The sequence below is a fragment of the Aquarana catesbeiana genome, linkage group LG01 (assembly GCF_042186555.1).
Source record: "Aquarana catesbeiana isolate 2022-GZ linkage group LG01, ASM4218655v1, whole genome shotgun sequence".
NCBI classification, from domain to species: Eukaryota; Metazoa; Chordata; class Amphibia; order Anura; family Ranidae; genus Aquarana; species Aquarana catesbeiana.
The window spans coordinates 874,468,078-874,484,233 of NC_133324.1; positions in this window are offsets into that span (position 1 = coordinate 874,468,078).

Sequence of the window (16,156 nt, forward strand, 5' to 3'; positions counted from 1 at the left end):
CCCCCTCCTCCTGTATATAGCTAACCCCCCCTCCTCCTGTATAAAGCTAACCCCTCCTCCTCCTGTATATAGTTAACCCCCCTCCTCCTGTATATAGCTAACCCCCCTCCTCCTGTATATAGCTACCCCCCTCCTGTATATAGTTAACCCCCCTCCTCCTGTATATAGTTAACCCCCCTCCTGTACATTAAAGTTAAATTGCTGCACTGAGACAAGAGCAGAAGGAACATGGCATGAGCGGCCGGCGCCATGTGTTCAGTGGAGAGGGGAGGGGCCGATCCGTGCAGCTAACCCTGGCTTTAGTATTGTGAGAGGAGAAGCCAATTCATTGGCTGCACAGATCAAGCCTCCTTCCTCTCTCCACTGAACACAAGGGGGAACGATCTAGCAGCGGTGCCGGCGGCCATTTTGTTGAAGCCAGCTGCTCCAAAAGTGCAAAAGCAAACATTCCCGATTTCCCTGGGCAAAATCCCGAATCGGGAAAGCCTCCGATCGGGACGAGGGTCCCAAAATCGGGATTGTCCCGGGAGAATCTGGACTGTTGGCAACTATGCAGACTGAATTTACTGCTGTGGGTTTAGTGACACTTTAAATGCACCTTGAGGATTCTGCGACCACATGGGAAAATGTTTTATGGTCAAATGAGACTAAAATTGAATTATTTAGCCTCATCTGTGGAATGACTTGAAGACTGTAGTACAAAAATGGTCAAATTTAACTGAACTTGAGCAGTTCTGCAAAGAAGATTGGGCAAATATTGCAAAGTCTAGATGTGCAAAGTTAGTAGAGACTTATCCCACCAGACTAAAGGCTGGAATTAAAGCAAAAGGGGGGTCCAACAAAATACTGACACAAGGGGGGTGATCCTTTTTCCAACTCAGTGATTCTGTTTTGTATTTTCTTTTGGATTTTTTTCTGACATATTCGTGTTATATCTTTCACTTGGATGTTATAAGTTCACTGAGTAATTACAGCTGGATAAAACAAAAACTGTGTCTGTCTTAATTTCAGGCTACAAAGCAAAAACATGTGGTTTTTTTAAAGGGGGGGCTGATAATTTTCCCAGTGTATATTTTAATACAGCCATCCCCTAAATACAAAGCCTCTTGAGAAAGAGTTGCTTGCAGTGAGTGTGCACACATACAGTATCCATCATTATCTTCATGGTTTCTCTGAATATCCCATCTATTCTGTGCTAGGTAAATTAATCCCCAACAGAGACAGAAGAAAACTTTTACTCCAAACTGCATGTGACCATTCTGAGCCCATAAGGAGTTTAAAAACATACCATGAAAAAAAAAAAAAAAAAAAAAAACATACTGTGAATGTGCTGGCCAGTCTTTTTTTATTTGTTCACTCTTTCCTTTATCCATTACTCTACCCATTTATCCATCCATCCATCCATCCATCCATCCATCCATCCATCCATTAGGAACTCTTGCAGTCATATTATTTCAGTGGAGCCATAAAGGTTGCAATTGATTGAATTGCCTTATAAGGCTTAATGTACACGAGACGTTTTACAACCTCTCCTAAACAATTTAGGGTTCATGCACACACACAGGAGATTTTTGCAGCTGCTGTTAGGGTCATTGGCTTTTTTTTTTTAAACTGCCTCTAAAAGCCCCTCCATGTTAGCCTATGTATTCATGCACACATAAACTGTCAGAGGCGTTTGGCGGCATAAGCAGTTAGGGGCAGTAGAGAAAAAACGACAGCCTGTGTTTCCAGGTGCAATAAAAACGAGCTGTAAAAACTAAAAACGCCCAAAAACGCATCTTAACGCGTCAAGCCATGTTTGACATTTTTAGGTGTTTTTACATTATAAGTGTTCATGCACACAGGTCGCTTTAAAAATGCGAGCGCTACAGCAGCACTAAAAACGGCAGTTTTTTCACGTTTAGCCATGTTTTTACATTAGCGTTTTTGCGTGTTTTCCCACTATTTTGGCATTAGCGTTCTTGGGCGTTTTTTCACTAAAAACACTCTTTATAATGTAAAAACGCCAAAAAATGTCAAACGCGGTTGAACGTGGCTTTAGCATTTTTTGGCGTGTTTCGTTTGTATAGCTCGTTTTTACTGTTCCATGAAAGCACAGGCTGTCATTTTTTTCCACTGCCCCTAAACACTTATGCCTCCAAATGCCTCTGACAGTTTATGTGTGTATGGACACATAGGCTAACATGGAGGGGCTTTTTGCAGCAGTTAAAAAAAAAACATCAAACGCCCCTAACAGCAGCTGTAAAATGTAATGTAAAAATGGCCAAAAACGCTAATGCGAAAAAACGTGAGAAAACGTGCAAAAATGCAGGAAAACGCGCAATGACGCTAATGTAAAAACGTGAAAAAACAGGCGTTTTTAGAGCTGCTGTAGTGCTGGCATTTTTAAAACATCCTGTGTTCATAAGCACTTAGCTTGACAGATACCGATGTTTAAAAATGTCCGTTTTGCCGCTTTTTACATGCCGCGTTTAGCCACGTTTGTGTTTAGAAGCTGTTTTTTTTTTTTTTAAAGCGTTTGTAAAGGTGTTTTTTTTTTTTTTTTAAAATAACAAACATATCATACTTACCTTCACTGTGCAGCTCGTTCTGCACAGAGTGGCCCCGAACCTCGTCTTCTGGGGTCCCTCGGCGGCTGTTTCAGCTCCTCCCCGCAAGCATTCACCACCTTAATGCGAGCTCCCTCGCACGGTGGTGAGTGCTTGCGGGCGCGCTCCCGTGATACAGCCGGCGGCTATAGCCGCTCGCTGTATCACTCGGCCCCGCCCCCCGGCGCGCCGCGTCATCGGATGTGATTGACAGCAGCGCGAGCCAATGGCTGCGCTGCTTTCAATCCATCCACTGCAGCCAATCAGCGGCCAGGGTGAGCGGAGGAACAGATGTCGGGAACGCGAAGCTGACTTTCGAGGCGTCAGGTAAGTAAAACGGGGGGGCTGGGGGCGGCGGTTCTGTCAGAAGTTTTTTCACCTTAATGCATAGAATGCATTAAGGTGAAAAAATTTTTACCTTTACAACCCCTTTAAATACCGTATAAGCTGAGTTTTTCAGCATCTTTTTTTGTGCTGAAAATGCCCCCCTCGGCTTATACTCGGGTCAAGCACTTTTCTGCAGCAGAGAATGACAGAGAATGACATTGGTGCTAGAAACCCCAAATTTGGTGTGCAAACCCAGTGGAACTAGCACTACAACATATCCAAAGCCCCAAAGTCGGTTCGGAAAATGTCATTCTCTGCTGCAGAAAAGTGCTTGACATCTTCCGAACCGACTTTGGGGCCCTGTATCTCGGGGCCACTTGGTGCTATAAACCCCAGTTTTGGATATGTTGTAGTGCTCTGGGTTTGCACACCAAATTTGGGGTTTCTAGAACCAAGGTAAGGGGCCCCAAAGTAGGTTCGTAAAATGTCATTCTCTGCTGCAGAATGTCAAGCACTTTTCTGCAGCAGAGAATGACATTTTCAGAACCAACTTTGGGGCCCCGTGTCTCGGGGCCACATGGTGATAGGAACCCCAGCTTTAGATATGTTGTAGTGCTGGTTCCACTGGGTTTGCACACCAAATTTGGGGTTTCTAGCACCAAATGGCCCCTTGATACGGGGGCCTGCAAATGGGCATTGTTGACCCTCTTTTCCACTTACAGTAGCTGCGCATTTCTCACCCTAGGCTTATACTCGAGTCAATACGTTTTCCCAGTTTTTTGTGGTAAAATGAGGTGCCTTGGCTTATATTCGGGTCGGCTTATACTCGAGTATATATAGTAGTCATAAATTAAAAATGCCTGTAAACAAAACGCTGCTAAACGTGAGTTACCGCTTTTACACGCGTTTACAAGCTTTTACAGGTGTTTGGCATTTCAAATGTCTCTGAACATCTGTCCTGTACACATTTTTTTGCTTTCCAAAAAATGCTTCTCAACTCAACTGCCTAGAAACGACTATAAACAACCCTGTGTACATGTACTGATAACATAACATAGAGGAGAGTTCAGGGGCAGCTGAAAAAAATGCCCAACTGCTCCTCAACGTCCGTTTACCAGCAGCAGTGTACATGAGGCCTTAAAAGAGTTTTGTGCTCAGAGAAATGTGTGGACTGCCACTGCTGACCTAACTTTCATAAGACACTGTTGCTTGAGTCCGTAGACCTGATTTAGATTGGTTTCAATTGAAAACAAAGATACAATTGATAACCTTAAATGGTATCTTCCAACTGTCAATTGAATTCCACTTCCCAGTGTGTGGCATATCAGTTGTGTTGTTGACTATCAATAATTGCTATTGAGGAGGTATCAAATGGAAAAAAAAATATTCATTTAGCGTGTATGGCCACCATTGAAGGAGAAGTATGGGTTTCCTTTTTTTGCTTAATCCTAATCCCTATGAGCTGCTAGTATCTACAGATCTTTCATCTCCTCTGAGAAGTTCCCCGTTTCTGTTAGTTACCTGTGGGAGGGTCTACAGACTTTCATACAGTGTAATACCAACAATGGTCTGGCTCTGGAGTCTGGATCCAACCCCTTTCCTGTCATTTTGCTTGATTGATGTCAGCTCTCTGGTCGTTCCCAAGACTTCACACAACACACAAAGCTGCTCTCCCCCTCTCTTCTTCTTCCTCCTATCCCCTCTCCCTCCCTTTTGCAGACAGAACAATCTAAGCACACGTTTAGGAAAGCAGCAGACTTCAGTGAGTGTACAAGTCACTGGCAGTGCTCTGTATATTATATTCTACTCACTGATGTCATTCCTATCCCCACCACTGATGTCATCCCTATCCTTACCACTGATATCATCCCTATCCTCACCACCACTGTTACTGTTGTCATTCCTATCCCCACCACCACCACTGTTACTGATGTCATCCCTATCCTCATCACTGATGTCATCCCTATCCTCACCACCATTACCGATGTCCTCCCTATCCCCACCACCACTGATGTCAAACCTATCCCCACCACTGATGTCATCCCTATCACCACCACCATTACTGATGTAATTCCTATCCCCACCCCCACCACTGGTACTGATGTCACCCCTATCCCCACAACTGATGTCATCCCTATCCTAACCACTGATGTCATTCCTATCCTCACCACTGATGTCATCCTATCCTCATCACCACCGTTACTGAAGTCATTCCTATCCCCACCACCACCACCACTGACGTCATCCCTATCCCCACCACCACCACTGATGTCATCCCTATCCCCATCACTGATGTAATTCCTATCCCCACCACTGATGTCATCCCTATCCCCACCATGATCATTACTGATGTCATCCCTATCCTCATCACCACTGTTACTAATGTCATTCCTATCCCCACCACTGATGTTATCCCTATCCTCACCACTGATGTCATCCCTATCCCCACCACTTATGTATTCCCTATCCTCACCACTGATATCATCCCTATCCTCACCACTGATGTCATCCCTATCTTCGCCACTGATGTCATCCCTATCCTCACCACCACCATTACTGATGTCATTCCTATCCCCACCACTGATGTCATTCCTATCCCCATCCACTTATGTCATCCTTTTCCCCACCACTGATGTCATCCCTATCCTCACCACTGACGTCAGTCATATCCCCACCACTGATGCCATCCCTATCCTCACCACTGATGTCATTCTTATCCTCACCACTGATGTCATCCCTATCCCCACCACTGATGTCATCCCTATCCCCACCACCCCTGTACAATAAAGGAGACTCTGGGGTCTAAACAGGGATATTTCACTTTAAACGACAGGGAAGTGTCAATTTCCATCTCCCCTGCAGACCTGCTATGTACTGTACACAGATATACTCTACACACATAGCACTGTGTTCATTTCAGAGAACAGACACGGGACCATGGAAACAGAGCCACGTGAAGAACGTGCCCATTCTAGATAGCAGCCTGGGTGTGCACCTCTTCACCAAACACACCCACATGTCCTCCAGAGGGAGGGAGTGAAGGAGTGGCTGGATTGTGGAGATGTGTCCACTTCCTGGAAACTTTTAAACTGAGAAAGAACCATTAGAGGCTGATTCTGAAATTTTCAAAAGACTATTCTGCAAAAACTAAAGGACTGGGGAAAGAAAGAAATGCAATGCAGGTATGAGGGTAGCATGTACTACCTATTTTTGCATTCCCATTCTTCTCCTTTAAAGGGCATCCGTTGGTAGTACTTTCATGGGCCAGTGGTAGCAGCAGACACCCCTCAGTGGTGCCAATTCTTCAGTACCATGGTGAATTTTTTTTCAATTTATCTAAATATGTACACTGATTTATTCAATCTGTGGGAAATCATACAATTTGTCATGATTGCCTGCATTCTTGAAATGTGTTGTTTTCTGCAGATCAGATAGATCTACATGCATTATGAATATTTTTCCTGATTCAGTCATTGCTATTTACAAGCATAAATTAACTAAAAGGTCTTCTTTAACATGACACTTGCAGGTTCAATATTCCAAATTTACGGTATCACCAAGGCATGTTATCCCAGATTGCCTGGCTACAGGTTGGTTCATTCAATCATCAGGATGATATATGATTACTTTTTCCATTCCAAATGTTATTATTTCTTTTGACATCCCAGCACATATTTCCAGTGAATAGCATATATATAGATATATACACATTTCAGCAGCATGAGTCCTAGCTAATGCATTAACGAATGAAGCAGACAGCTTCCCCAATGAAGAAGTGTCACCTTCCTGCTCATCACGCAACTTTGAGATTCGAGGTGAAGAAATTATTAGTGGAGGTCTGACAGTGAAATGAACTGCTACATGCCATTCTAATCTATTACTTGCATTTTAGGTAATTACAAATGAACACAATGGTGAAGAGGAATGTCTTTAATGTGTATGACATTAGTAATGAATTATATTAGTCAATAATAGTATAATAAAGTTTAACATGATTTCTCAAGAAAAAAAAATTATTACAATGGCATCCACTTAAAGTGGTTGCAAAGGTAAAAGGTGGGGATGAGAGGCTGGAGGCAAGATGGGTGGGCAGGAAGGAGAGGCTGAAGGCAGGATGGATGGGCAGGGAGGAGAGGCTGGAGGCAGGGTGGATGGGCAGGAAGGAGAGCCTGAGGGTAGGATGGATGGGCAGGGAGGAGAGGCTGGAGGCAGGATGAAAGGGCAGGGAGGAGAGGCTGGAGGCAGGATGGATGGGCAGGAAGGAGAGCCTGGGGGTAGGATGGATGGGCAGGGAGGAGAGGCTGGAGGCAGGATGAAAGGGCAGGGAGGAGAGGCTGGAGGCAGGATGGATGGGCAGGAAGGAGAGGCTGGAGGGAGGATGAATGGGCAGGGAGCAGAGGCTGGAGGCAGGATGAATGGGCAGGGGGGAATGGCTGGAGGCAGGATGGGCGGTACCCGGGGGGGAGGGCAGCTTTATACGGACCTTGTATTACAGACATATTACAGACATATTGTGCTCTTGCACAACGAGCCTGTGCTGTCACTGGGATTCAACGCCGAAAGGAGTAAATAATATTTCATTAGTACAGACCATAGTGTCTTGTTTTAAAGAGAGAGAGTGCCATTTTTTTTTTTTTTTTTACAAACACTGTAACCACTTGCTGCCCGCCCAAAGTACATTTAACGCAAGTGGGCTGCAGCTGCAGGTTAAGCAACATACTGGCATGTCGCTTAGCACATGCGCACTTTTTTATACGTCTCCTAATATATTTAAAACATTCTTGTTTTAATTTTTTTTTATTTTTACATAACTTTTATAACTATCACATAGGGGACCAATATCCCCCTATGAGATAGCATATAGGTAATAGGTTTTCTTTATTGAGGCACCCAGGGTCTATTAGACCCTTGATGTCTCTTCTCTGATCCACTGTAGTTGATGGAATGTGGTCTGTTCCCCCAGCACTGATCCTGAAGAATGAGAGCTCAGGTCCAGGAAGTGACGTCCTACATGTCACTTCTTGGTCTGTGTACAGGGGGGAGGCTGAGTAGACAGGGGAGTGTGGCCGGAGGCCAGGAGTGTGTAAAAAAGCCCACCTGCAGCACTGTAAAAACCCCAAACCCCAGCAAGTGGCTGTGAATTAGGATTTTATGATTTCTGTCAGTTTTTATTGCTGTCTGTGCACCTGTTAGAGAGCTTCACCCTCTCTATTTGTCCTGTTTATCATTTTCATTGAAAGTGAAAGTAAAAGGAAATCCCACATTTTGGGTTGTCCCCAAAAAAGTAATAGAAGGTAAATCTTCCAATGGGGACACTAGTTTTGGTTAACTTGGGGTCCTTAAGGAATTCCCTTAATTTGCAGGGATTTACTTTCACTTCCTGTTTTGGCTGGGGGAGAGGAAGTGAATGGGAATTTTCCACAATGGGACACCGATGGCAAAAAATAAACTCACAGGGGTTATAACTTCCCCTTACTTCATCCAAAATGAAACAGTTTTGCCTATACTTAATTTTTAGGACAGGAAGTGTATTACTGCCTGGAGGACAAGGTGAAAATAAAGGAGAAAATGTTATAAAATAGGGAAGCGCTGCCTGCTTAGGAGCGGAGAATTGGGTAAGTAAAACTGGATTTCCCGTCCCCTAAAGCTAAACAAGCATTAAACCCCAGCAGTCCAGGGGCAGACCCACGGCAAGAGAAGACGTTTACTTTTCCTAGAGTTGGGCTTTAATTTTGCCTTCCCCATAGACGCCAATTAATTTTACTAATATGGGAAAATGTCCCTAAAATCTCACAATTTTATGTTCTAATTTTCCTTTTGGAGGAAATTAATACCGTATTTACATTTTGCTTATCCGTATTAGCTACCCTTTCAACTTCAGAGACTTAAAAAGTTGATAGTAGCTTGCGTTTTGTGTTTTTACTAGAATTTATCTTTAACTGCAATGTAATGAGCAGAAATAATGGTACATAATATTATTATTATAGGAACAGATGTTTTCCAGGATTATGGCTGTATTCCCTTGGTGGCATGTAAAAGTTAAACACTGATTTTATCTAATTAGAAAATATGCCAATGAAATAATGTGACATTAATCCAATGATTACAACTGACAGAACAATGGTGTTTTACAGTATGTTTTATAGCAAATATAATAAAATAACACACAGCATTTTGTTATGGTCCAGTTATAAATTTGATTACACGCTCCACTATGGCAGGATCTGCTGTGCCAGTATATACTGTTCTGGTTGCACAAGAATGCAGAATATATTGGTAATGAAAACTGAAAAACGTAAGCTAATAAAAAAAAAAAAAACACATATAACTTGGTTTTATTTAGCTTTATCAGTGACAGGTTTTGCAGCAAATGATGTTCTAGGTTAGGTAACAGATTGCGGTAAATTTGATTTTGCTGCAAAATTACCAATTCCACTATTGGTGAAATGTATCCAAATCACTTAATTTTGCTTATTGCGCTTCTAAAACAATATTTGCTCAGGAAATAAATTATACTTTGTTTCATTATTTGAAGGTTTTTCGTTTGTTTGGGTGTATTTAGGGTAGTTTAGTTTATTACATTCAGGGTTCTTTGTATTTGTGTTTTTTTTCTTTTTTTGTATATATTTATCATTATTTGTATATCTTTTATTTTAACTGACTGATTTTCTTTCTGTGAAGAAAAATGTGAAATAATAAGGCTTATAAATTTGGATGAGTAAACCAGGCAAAGTTCAGTTCACTGGAGGTTAGGCAAATTCCAGAAAAATTCAGTAAAACCCAAATATAGTTCCAAATTCCATTGATGTCTATGGGAGCTGAATCAAGGCCAGTTTGCAAGCTTTTGTGAAAAAGAGGCATGGGTAACTGGCCACTGCCCTGGGTGATGTGTGCAATTAAAATAAAAATCTTAAAAATACTGTACAGTGGGAAGAGAGTCTTTTATGCATCCTAAAGGGCACCATTAAAAGAACACAAATTCTTTAACCACTTGCCACCTGCGCACGAGCAGTAGCTGCAGGCTGGGCAACATACTGGTACATCGCAGCCATTCTTCCGGGTTTGGGGCACGCTCCCTGCCGACCCATGCTATGATTGGATACACCACTAGTCTGGCAGCTGATTTCAGCCAATTATTTTTACAAAAAAACTCAGAACTTTGTGTACTGAACAGCAATCTAGCTGTTTCTTTACCCTAAAAAGCAGGAAGAAAAAACTGCTAGATAGGTAAATCAGAGCTCCACCCAAAAGGGGAAGCTTAGCTTGTCTGCCTCCTCTCCAAAAAAAAAATTTTGACAAAAAAGTTTTTGTTGATGAAATTAACACTGCTAAAGAGGACATATCCAATTGAGATTTTTTTTTGCATTTTTTTATTTGTTGTATACCAAGTGGATTTTCAGCAAAGGATAGCATTATGGTCCACAGCAGCATATTTTAATAATAATATTTTCCATTGTTCTAATTAACCTGTAGCCAGGCGCCAGACTACAGTAATATAGAGAAAGGGACACTGTTTTACATCTGCTCCCCTTTCTACAGAGATATTGAAGCCATGCTGCTTCATTCTTCTCAGGCCACCAGGGAGAGGGGAGGGGGGGAGAGCCTGAAAGATTTCCCTTGACTTCCTGTCCCATAGCCAAACAGGAAGTGAGAGTAAATCCTTGCAAATTAAATGAGAATTCCTTGGGGACTCCCAGATCACCATAAATAGTGTCCCCATTGAAAGATTTCCTCTCTATTACTTTTCTGGGGACACTTTTTTTTACTTTTAATTTCAATGATAATGGTAAACAAATAGAGAGGGGGAATCTCCTTAATAGGGGCACAGACAGCCAAAATAACCTAATAGGAAAAAACCTAATAGGGGTTCTAATCCCAGTGCATCCTCGTTCACTCACAACCCTGCTAATCGGGTTGTTTTGGCCCATCCACCACTTTTCTTTATATATTAAGCTTCTGATGATGTTAGTCAACACCTACACACTGACACTTTTTCTCTTTGAAAAACGTGTGAATTTGTGAAATTGTATAAAAATTAGATACTCAAAAACAAGGTCGTTTTTTATTTTGTATTCTTCAAACTATTTTGTCAATTGTGATGTACATTGTAGTATAATACCGTTTGCACTTTAAAAATGTGTGTGACAAATAAAATCATTTATTGAAGCTAAAAGGTCAAGATATCTGGATTTCTCATCACAAAAAGGAGCTTCACATTTATAATTTACTTATTTATATTATATAGCAGGCAATGCCATTCCTTCAATGTAGCAAGGTAAGAGATTCATGCTGAGTGCTGAATTTTGGGGTTGGTAAAGACTATAAAATTTAAGCCTAGTACACACAATGAGATTATCAGATGAATGATCGTCCTTTTTTTTTTTTTTGGATGCTAGTTTCCATATCAAAAGCAAAGTGGTTACTAGAGTGCGAAAATTCTTGTACAATAGAACAAAAGTTTGGAAGTGATGTAATATATTTGTATTGTATTTTTGGATGAAAACTGTACTGATTAAACCAAAATAGTTTGATCTGGTATCGTACAAGAAAAATTTTTGTTGTTTGTCCCTTCAAAAAAATGTTGGACGACAGCTGTGTACCAACAATCAGATTATCGCACGATCGCTTCAAAATCAGTATTTTTTGTACGATATTCTGATCATGTGTACGGGGCTTTAGCCTCTCATACCTCCCTATTATACCCCAAAGCTGATCAGCAATTTCTTTAAATCAAAAATGGAAATGTGCTTTTGTGTTCATTTGTATGGTCACTCATTAAGGGCAGCTTTGATTAAAAACAGTAGCAGAAAAAAACAAAGGCAAGCAAATATCCATTATTATTGTCTCCTTAAACAGATTGGGTGATAGGTCTATAAAGTAAGGATGAAGGAATCAAAATAATTCAATATTGACCGAATATAATTTTTCATAGAAAATTAGTATACTGGCAATTTGGGTGGAGCCTGACCTCCAGTCAGCTATGTAAGCTAGGACAAGGGGGATCCTCCTTTGATCTACAAGCACAGGGTACAGAGGATTATGGTGTAGGGATCCGCTGCTGTCTATTGTTTGGGCAGCACAGTGGCCAAGGTGTTAGCACTTCTGCCTCAGTTTGAATCCCAACCATGGCACTACCTGCACAGAGTCTGCATTTTCTTCCTGCGCCTCCTCTAGGTGCTCTGCTCCCCTCCCCCCCCCACTCCAAAGACATGCTGGTAGGTTAATTGACTCCTGTCTAAATTGGCCCTAGTTTGTATAAATGTGAGTTATGGACCTTAGATTGTAAGCTCCTTGAGGGCAGGGACTGATGTGAATGTACAATATGTATGTAGCGCCCACCTACTTAGGTGTGTGCTAGAGTAGGCAGTTAGGATTAATGTTAGGCAAAATTGCCAGTGTTTTACCCTGTTGGTGTAAGCTGGTGGGTTAATGTGTTGGGAGGTTTATTAGAGTAGAGGAAGGTGTGGCCACCTATACTCTATTCTGTAAGATCTCCATCACTTTCCCTGAAATGTTCTGGAAAGTGGGTGGACTGAAGGAGAAGAGTGGCAGGTAGTCTTTTGGAGACCCTTCTGAACCAATCATTGTTTTGCTTGGCAGAGGCGGGACCACTATAAAGGCGAAGGTCACATGCTTCCAGGGGAGTCTGGGAACTGAGGAGAAGAAGACAGCATGTAGGTGCAGCTCAGGTTCTCTCCCCTCTGGGGAGGGGAACATGCAATGTGGAGAGTAGAAATGGAGGAAACGTCAGGAGGAAGTTGCTACTACTAACAGAAACAAGGACTGGGAGAGAACCCTCTGTGGCAAGCATGGACGGTTGCTCAGGACTACATGTGAGTGTAAACCCAGGGGACACAGTGCTTCTAAGAGACTTTAAAGGTGTTAAAGTGCAGGTCTTGGAGGAGAAGGTACAGAGCTTGGCCTTAAAGAATCGCGAAGCGCATTGATGTGCGGGTCAATACAGAAGGGAGTTGGGCCTTAAAGAATTAACACCCTAGAGGAATCCAATCTGTCAGCCCAAAGAACTTTATTCAGAGTATCGTTGTTTGGGCATAACTTGGAAGTGCTGTACGGTCAGGAAGTAGTAACAAACAGGAGGAAGGAAAGCTGCAAATGGTAACTGTAAGCAAGTGCAGGTGGAGAGTTATTGGCTGTGGTTCTACACGATCTGGACTATCTATTAACAGGATTTGCATCACTTAATGTTGAATCTGTAAGTTATTCAGAGTGACTCTATGATGCAGTATCGCCATAAGTGCTGGAAAAGAATAAAGTTAAATGTTTAATCGATCTGAACTGTCTGCTGTGTCAATCTATGAGGGGAAAGGGGGTAACGGGATCTCACTACAGAAAAGAATGAACTACCCAGCAGCTCCTACGGGGGTAGTGTGCTACATGTATGTACTGTAAAGTGCTGTGTAAATTGACAGTGCCATATATGTAACTGTAATAAAATTTGTAAATAGTGTTTGCTTATTAATTACTACAGAGTTGGTTGGTTACAGGCAGGTACTTCCTGTCCCTGCTAACTGGGTCAGAAACACTGGAGAACTGTGATGTTATATAAAGGGGAGTTTTCAGGAAGTAGACACAGAGAACCGAGCCACGTGACCTTAAAGATCCTGCTATATTTTTACCCAGAGCAGAAGCAAAGATTATTAGGCAAGTATTCCAGTGTCCTAAAAGGTTAATTGCAGCTTCAAATAGCTTCTTGATTGTGTATCTAAACCCTTGTGACAGACCTATTTCTGTCCTGTTGTTATTATATCACATGCACAGTGCCAGATAACTAGGTCTGTGCTACTTTATATGTGTAGTGGTCACCTTCCAGTATATTAATAGGTAAGCCTGTTTATTGCTAAATAATTTATATGCAGCTTTTGTTATTTTAGTTAGCCCTGTCCCTTCTGTTCTGGGATTCTATAGCTAGTTTTAGCTTGGGGCTTAACCAGCATAGGCTAGAGCCAGTTTAAGCATCCAATGGCCACTTCTAGTAGTAGCATGACAGATTAGAAACTACTAGGGACAAAGACACAGAGTAGCCTAACTCTGAGTTCCAGTGCCACACAACAGTTTCTGCTGGTGGGAATCTGCTTTCCAGGCTGGTTGGGCAATGGTTGGAGGATCTCCCTATTACTGATATTGATTTTAGGTCTCGAACACAAAGACAGACATCACATAGCAATCATCCTCAAGGGCCCCTGCAAATGAATTATGCTGCAACATTCATATGGAGGTATCTTTATAAGAACTATATACTGTATACCTTGGTATATGTGCACAATTCCACCAGAATTTTTGTTGGACGCTTTGCTGGTAATACCTATTTGTACTAATATTAATCTCCACTTGTCAACAGCCTAACTATAAATATACGCTTAAATGGATAAATGTGTGGCCTCTATGGTAGAGTACTGAGGTAGATAAGAATACATGTACCATCATCCGGAAATCAATAATTAGCAAGATTGGGAGCCTGATCCCCAGTCAGGCAACCAAAAAGTAGTGGGGGCGTATTGGACTATTGCGGTACAGTACAAATAACAATATAGAGAATATACCAATAATATAAAATGTATAGTCGATTTTATTGATGCAAAAGACAAATCATTGGTAATACATTACAGCAGAGTAGGAGTGAATAAAAATAAAAAACAATAGGGTCATTATTATACAATAAGACAGTTGATCTCAGATATCGTATTCCTCAGGAATACGATATCTGAGATCAACTGTCTTATTGTATAATAAGATGCAAATAACAATATAGAGAATATACCAATAATATAAAATGTATAGTCGATTTTATTGATGCAAAAGACAAATCATTGGTAATACATTACAGCAGAGTAGGAGTGAATAAAAATAAAAAACAATAGGGTCATTATTATACAATAAGACAGTTGATCTCAGATATCGTATTCCTCAGGAATACGATATCTGAGATCAACTGTCTTATTGTATAATAATGACCCTATTGTTTTTTATTTTTATTCACTCCTACTCTGCTGTAATGTATTACCAATGATTTGTCTTTTGCATCAATAAAATCGACTATACATTTTATATTATTGGTATATTCTCTATATCGTTATTTGTACTGTACCGCAATAGTCCAATACGCCCCCACAACTTTTTGGTCGCCTGACTGGGGATCAGGCTCCCAATCTTGCTAATTATAAATATACGTTATTACTTTGACATAGCTAGCTGCTATAACCCTGGTATCTTTATTTACAGTATGCGGCCAGCTCATATAAAAGTGGTCCCAGCGGCAGATTTGCCACAAGATCACTTTTATAGGCCACGGGAGAGGTGCTCCCCCTCCCACCACTTCCTGGTGGTCCCTGAGTTTACCAGAGCTGTTGGTAACCAGGGAACTGATCAGGTACAGCCAATAGCAGGAAGCCGAGTGAGGGCAAGATAGACCCCACTCGGCTCTATGCCCTTGGAGGACCGGAGCTATGTCTGACTTCACTTCCACCTCTCAGGCTTAAAGGGATTAATTTTTTTTCCCTTAAAGGCAAAATTTCCTTTTTTCTTTTCACTTTTAAAGGTAAATGAAAGATCTGGGGTCTTTTTGACTCCAGATCTCTCAATAAGGAGGACTTGTCATGCTTATTTCTATAACAAGGGATGTTTACATTTCTTGTAATAGGAATGAAAGTGATCGAAAAAACAATTAAAGGGACAGTATAAAAATAAAAAATTAAAATAAATAAGAAAAAAAATGTAAAGCGCCCCATCCCTCCAAGCTCACGCGCAGAAGCGAATGCATACGTAAGTCCGCAGATGTAAACAGTGTTCAAACCACACATGGGAGGTATCGCCATGATAATTAGGTCAAGAGCAATAATTCTAGCACTAGACCTCCTCTGTAACTCTAAACAGATAACCTGTAAAAAAATTTGAAAGGGTTGCCTATGGAGATTTTTAAGTACCATAGTTTTTTTGCCATTCCATGAGCATGCGCAATTTTAAAGCATGACATGTTAGGTATCTATTTACTTGGGGTAACATCATCTTTCATATTATACAAAAACATTGGGCTAACTTAAACATTTTTTAAATTCATTTGTGTATTTTTAATTTAATGCAATTTGTGTGGTAATTTTCCTTTATCCATATGTTCAGTATTTTTGGGGTTGGGCTCCATTCCTTTTCTTTCCCCTGCTTTTTTAGAAAGTAGTATGCTCTTTTTTATTAGTATTTACTTATAGTTGATTTTTGAACTTCATAGA